This window comes from Dasypus novemcinctus, chromosome 16 (assembly GCF_030445035.2).
Source record: "Dasypus novemcinctus isolate mDasNov1 chromosome 16, mDasNov1.1.hap2, whole genome shotgun sequence".
Classification (NCBI taxonomy): domain Eukaryota; kingdom Metazoa; phylum Chordata; class Mammalia; order Cingulata; family Dasypodidae; genus Dasypus; species Dasypus novemcinctus.
Window position 1 is genome coordinate 82257728 of NC_080688.1, and position 6000 is coordinate 82263727.

A 6000-nucleotide genomic window follows, 5' to 3' on the forward strand; every position below is an offset into this window, starting at 1 on the left:
TAGTTTATAATAAGGCAATCATATAATATTTGTCCTTTTTTGTCTGTCTTGCTTCACTCAACATAATGTCCTCCACGTTCATCCATGTTGTCATGTGTTTCATGACTTCATTTCTTTAACACAAAAAAATTAATTAAAAAAAAGACAAAAATAAAAAATAAATAAAATAAAAATATCAGCTCACAGTTTGTAGGTCAGCAATCTGGCACGGTATGGTGTGGTTCTCTGCTTATAGAATCACAAGCCTGGGGTGAATTCTCATTTGGAGTTCGTAGGGACAAATCTGCTTCCAAGTTCATTCAGACTATTGAGAGAGGTTAGTCCCTTGCACTTTTAAAACTGAGGTATCCTTTTCACTGCTGGCTGTACAGCTGAGGTTGTGCTCTGCTCTTAGAAGTCCCCATATATTCCATCTCACATTTTGAAACCCTCACGTTCATCATCTGCCACCAGACTCAGAAAGCTCAGTCCAGCTCATGGGATTAGGTCAGGCCCAGTAGACCTCTTAGAGTTAACTGGGCTATATAACATAGGCTAGTCACCAGACAGACATATCTTCATATTAATATTTCTGTTGATTAGGGCATGTGCTCTTTGGATGGGGAGGGACATGACTTTTCAAATCTACCTTCCAGAGAAGATGCCATAGTCGCCTAAAATGGACCCTTTGTGAATCTTTATATACTCAAAATCATGATTGCAGACTTAATTTCTAAATTCTAGAGACACATTCTTTAGGGTCTTTAGATGTTTTTAACTGCATATAGGTAGGAGATAGGAATGCACATGCCAGGTATCCAATAATGGAATGAGTTCCTTTTTGGTTTAAAAATCTTGTTATTGTAAGATATATCTGACCTATAGAAAATGAAGCCCTGGAAAGAATGTTAATGTGAGTATCTGGCCTGGAAAGAAGGGATAGAGAAACTGATCTTTAAGTTTGCCTTTATTCTTGTCTGAGTCCATGACTTTGAGAATGACTTACTACACAGCCTCCTAAATATGAATTTTATGCTTCTAGGATTAATCTAGAATTAGTTTAATATAGAATTTAATAAAACAGAAATACTAAGAGGAAAAAGGCATACATATTATTTAAATGTCTTATATTTTATATATGTGAAAACCAATGTCCAGAGAATTCAAATGACTTTTCCAATTTCATACAATAAAATATTTTGAACTCTACACATTATAGTGCTGATCATATGATGCTCTGAATGTGTTTGGCTTCTTCTTGGCCAAATACCACAATAGAGAAAAATGTCAGCATGAATAACACTTGAATTTGATGGTGTACTTTTCTATCCTCCTTGCGATCTTTATAGATGAAAACTTACTTAAAAAGAAAAAAAAAACTTGATAAGGACAGCAGATTCACCTTTATTCCGATTGCACAGAGAGGATCAGCAAATTTCTGAGGTCAAGAGGGACTTACAATGAAAGTCCAATTAGGGAATTCCTCACTAAATGGATACATAAATAATTGGAAAGGAGGCATTTTACAAGAGAAATTCCTGGAAGAAAGCCTAAATCCTATGAAACATGTGACAAGATTTTGTAATTGAAAAAAAAATGATGGAATTGTCTGAGAAGAAAAGATGTGTATTCCTTTCTTTATTCTGAATCCAAGTGTTATGGTTAAGTTCATGTGTCCACTTGACTTGGTTATGATGTCCAGTTGTTTGGTAAAGCAAGCACTGGCCTGATTGTTACTGTAAGGGTACTAGTACTTGAATTATTAATTGATTGAATATGAGGCTGATTACATCTAAAATCAACATAAGACATTACCTTGAGTATGGGAGAAGTCACATCCAATCAGATGAAGACCTTAAAGAAGAATTTCTATTTCTACTTCTGCCACCCAGCTACTCCTGGGGAATTCATCAAAACCTGCATCAGAGTTCTCAACTTGCAACCTGCCCTATGGAATCCAGACTTGCCAGTCTTTGCAGTTCTGTGAGCTAATTCCAATAATGAATCCCTTAATATTTACATATATCCCATTGGCTCTGTTTTTTTTTAAGAACTCTGACTAATACACCAAGTTAGAATATGAACTTTCACTGAGACACTGATATGCACCAAAAAATTTAATTTATACTGATTGATATACACATCATATGTAACTACCTTCAGATAATAAACAACTCTTCCCTAATATTGGAACAAAAATATAGATTAGTATAATATGGATTTTAAACTTCTGTCCTTCTTTACTTATACGTCAAAATTTGGTGCTTTAAGTTGCCTAATGAGAATACAAGCAGACACAGAAGAACACACAGTGAATGGACACAGAAAGCAGACAATGGGGGGAAGTAGGAAGGGGGTGTGGAGAAATAAATAAAATAAATCTTTAAAAATAAATAAATAAAAAGTTCATGAAAATACGAACGGGTGACATTTTAGTAGTTTACATTATTGTGGCTATACTGGACATACTAAGGGCTCAATATATTTAGGACTAGTTCTTAATTATGTTCTCTAGAAAAGTAATAAGAAAAATCTTTTTTTCTTATTAGTCATATGCTTTTAACAATACTCACTTATTTTAGAATACATCTTTATTTTATTCATTTAAGCCTTATATATATATAGCCAAAAAAACTAATGACTATATATATATATAAAACCTGTATCTTCACAAGTCTAACTCTTCATATAAATCAGAATAATAGGAACATTTATTCTGAATCAAGTATTTCATTAGATGATTGACACTGTCTTATTAGCTTCTCATAACCACGCAGAGAGATAAATATAATTTCATCATTTAATAGATGAGAAAATTGGTTCAAAGTGACTAAAATCTTCTCACAGGTTTCTGTTTGTATGGGGGAGTATCATGATTCAAAACCAAATCTATCTGATCATTGTCTCTCCACTATTCAGAATCCCTTTATTTTTCCCCAATAGACTCCTTTTTGATTGCGGTTGGAAAGGTATCCATTGAAAATAAGTCCCAAATACTCACTTGTAACCATGGGCTGCCATGTGACCTAGTTATAGATAAATAAATGTAAATTGAAGTCTAGGCACTGATTTTTTTGTATGAATTTGTATAATTTTAAAAAATGAACTGATATATATGCAGACTTATGTGTTAGGGTACCCTGATTATTGTTGTGACTGTTATTTTTATTGTCACTATCTCAATGCAATTTTTAACAATTAGGAAATACTAAAAATTTCAATTTGAATAAAAATGGTGTGGTTTCAGATATTCATGAAGCATTAAAAAAGTCATTTACTATCCTGTTATTCAAAACGACCACTGATAAATATTTGTTCGAGTTTTTATATATACGTGTGGGCTTATATTTCTATATAATCCTCCTAATATACATATTATTTGTCACTGTCTTTACTTATCCGTGTGACTTCAGCATTGTGTTGAGGATTAAGGATGATGCTTAGTCAAGTACATAGTCTCTGGCAGAGAGTTGGCTTTTAAATTCCTATTCTTGCTCCTGATGCTCCGTACCCTTTTACTGCTATTTTTACGTAACCAGATGTGTTTCCCTGATAATTTTAAGTTGTTCAGATGCTCAGAAATAAGGGTTGTTCAATTGTAGTTAACTAATTCATTCCAACTACCTAGCACATAACCTCTCCATTACTATTTTATAGCATTTGCAGTCATGTATATTACTTTTGACTGCATTTAATAGAAGCCTGAATAAAGTGGCTCATATCTCAGTTCTTTTTTTTTATGGTATTTTTAAAATTTTATTTTTTAATTATCTTTTTTAAAAGTTAGTAGAGCACACAAAATGTTACATTAAAAAGCATAAGAGGCGGCCCAGGCTTTGTGTGTATGTGCGAGGGTCCTGTGAGTGAGCGAGCGAGAGTGGCCGCGGCGGGCGTTCCCGCAGCCTCTCTCTCCCCGCCAGCACCACGTTGGCCAGGTCGGTTCCACCGAGACCAGGAGCCGGGACAAAGGTGACATCAAGAGGGTCACCGCAGGTATCGAGACAGTGCGCGAATGGGTTCTGGCTCTCACTCTGAGCGAAACACCGCCACTGGAGCGTGGGGAGAGGAAGTGACGTGACACTGCGGGGCGAGGAGGCGGCCTGGCGGCTGTAGCAACAATCTGGAGAATGACGAGGGTTTGGACCAGGGAGAAGAAGTGGGTAACTTGGGAGACACGTCCCTGCGAATCTACAAGGGGGACCCCGTGACAGAGCCAAAAGTCGGCGATGAAAATAAGAACAAGGAAAAGGGCAAAGACGAGAAATGCGGCTCCGAGGTGACCGCACAGGAGAACAGCTCCTCCCGGGAATGATGGACGTGCGCGACGACAGCGCAGACGCCTCCCGCGTCAAGCTGGAGAAGGGCCGCAACTGCAGCCCCGCCAGAGCCCAGCTCTGACACCGAGGCCCAGGCGACGAGGCCCAGGGCAACCGGAAGGAACACCCTGGGGCCGAGGACGCTTCCGACAGCAGCGCTCACAGTCTTCGATGGAAAACTCGAACCGTTCAGAGAAGGGAGAAAGGCAGTCGTCCGGAGAGGCGGGTCGGGCCGCAGAGACGACAGTCTCTCAGGTGCCTCGATCAAGGCCTCAGGGGGACAGCCACCCCGGCCGGGAGCCCGCTGGGTTGTCGGGGGATTTCGAAGAAGGAGTGCCGCCCTCTAAAAAGATGAAGCTGGAGACTTCTCAACAAAACTCCGAAGAGATGTAGACACTAAATTAAAATTCTGGATCCCTGTTCATGGCGGTACACCAGCAGGTTTCATTCTAGAACGACCTGACCCAAGCAATGCCTCTTGGGCACGAACTGAACTACTAACTTGACACGTTTACCAAGTGCAAATCCAAGAAGACCTGGAGCGGCGTAACTTCTCAGACACTGAAGACCTTTCTGCTGTGAAGCGAAACACTGGGACTTTCAAGTGGGGTCCTGGGCAAGGTGCGCGGACCGCCCAGGAGTGTCTGCACACGGTCTCTGAAGCCAAGACCACCTGTGTGTTGCTGCTGTACCTTCCCCCAGCTTCTCCACTGGACCGTGTACGCTCTGGGAGGGTGGCTACACCCATCAGGAATCCGCTCTTCCTCGGGGCTTTCCACTGTGGGCCGTTTCCTTCCACTTTCCTTTTTGGTGCCTTGTGCTCTCGAGGTGACCTCCGCCATGCTTTCCAGGTTGTCCCTCTCAGTTTTGTTCAGGCAGAACCTCCCCCCCATCTCTCCCCTCCCTGCCGCAGGACTTCAAGCGAGCAGGGCAGACGGGAGGAGAAGGGCAGCCTGGTTGCGGGTGGGGGGCCGTGGGGGCCTCGGCCTCCCCTGAGCCCGGGTGGCGGGGAGAGAGTCCGCCAGGGCCGGCCTCGGGCCGGGCTGGCCCCTCCGCGTGCGCCCCCTTCCGGGGCCAGCTCTTCGCGTAAAGCCCTGACGCTTTCTCTGGCGCCCCCCACCCCCGTGTCACCCCAGGTCCTTCACCGCTCTCTCCCAGACGTCCGCGACGGCTCCTGTGACCGACCTACCGCAAAGCTGTCTCCTCCCAAGGGCAGGGGCGACCTTGGGCAGCTGCCTCCCCCGTCCCGCCCCGGAGCCGAGACCACCGGCGACCGGAACCGGGCGCTTCGCGTTCTCCACTCTCGGATCTAGCGCATGGCTCGGGCCGCCTTCCCGGGACGCGCCGCGGCCCCCGCCGGCGAGCGGGCCTCGGGGACGGGCCTTAAGCCTGGCACGAGGCGCCGAGGGACCCGCCGGGGAAGCAGGCCCCCACCGCCGCCCCCGCCGCCCCCCTGCCCGCGGGCGGTTTCCTCTCAGCGACGGGGAGACGACGCCCTGGGTGACCCCTGGCTGAGGTTCTGAGGCCTGGTTTGCTCTCGATGAACAGACAGACTCCTCAGACCTTCAGGCTTTTCCGAAGCATTGCTTACTGCGCTGGAGTTCTGACCCCTCTCGGCTGTGTGTTATTGGGGGCTGGGAGTGTTGCCGGTTGTGTTTTTTGGGTTTTTCTAGGTTTTGTTTTTGTTTCCCGTTTTGGCTAATTG

At 43.9% G+C, this 6000-nt stretch overlaps 1 pseudogene; it reads left to right on the plus strand.

The window, feature by feature from the left end:
- LOC101431632 (B-cell CLL/lymphoma 7 protein family member A-like) overlaps positions 1-4759 on the plus strand; it is a 107791-nt pseudogene extending 103032 nt beyond the window's left edge.
- The last annotated feature ends 1241 nt before the right edge of the window (positions 4760-6000 follow it).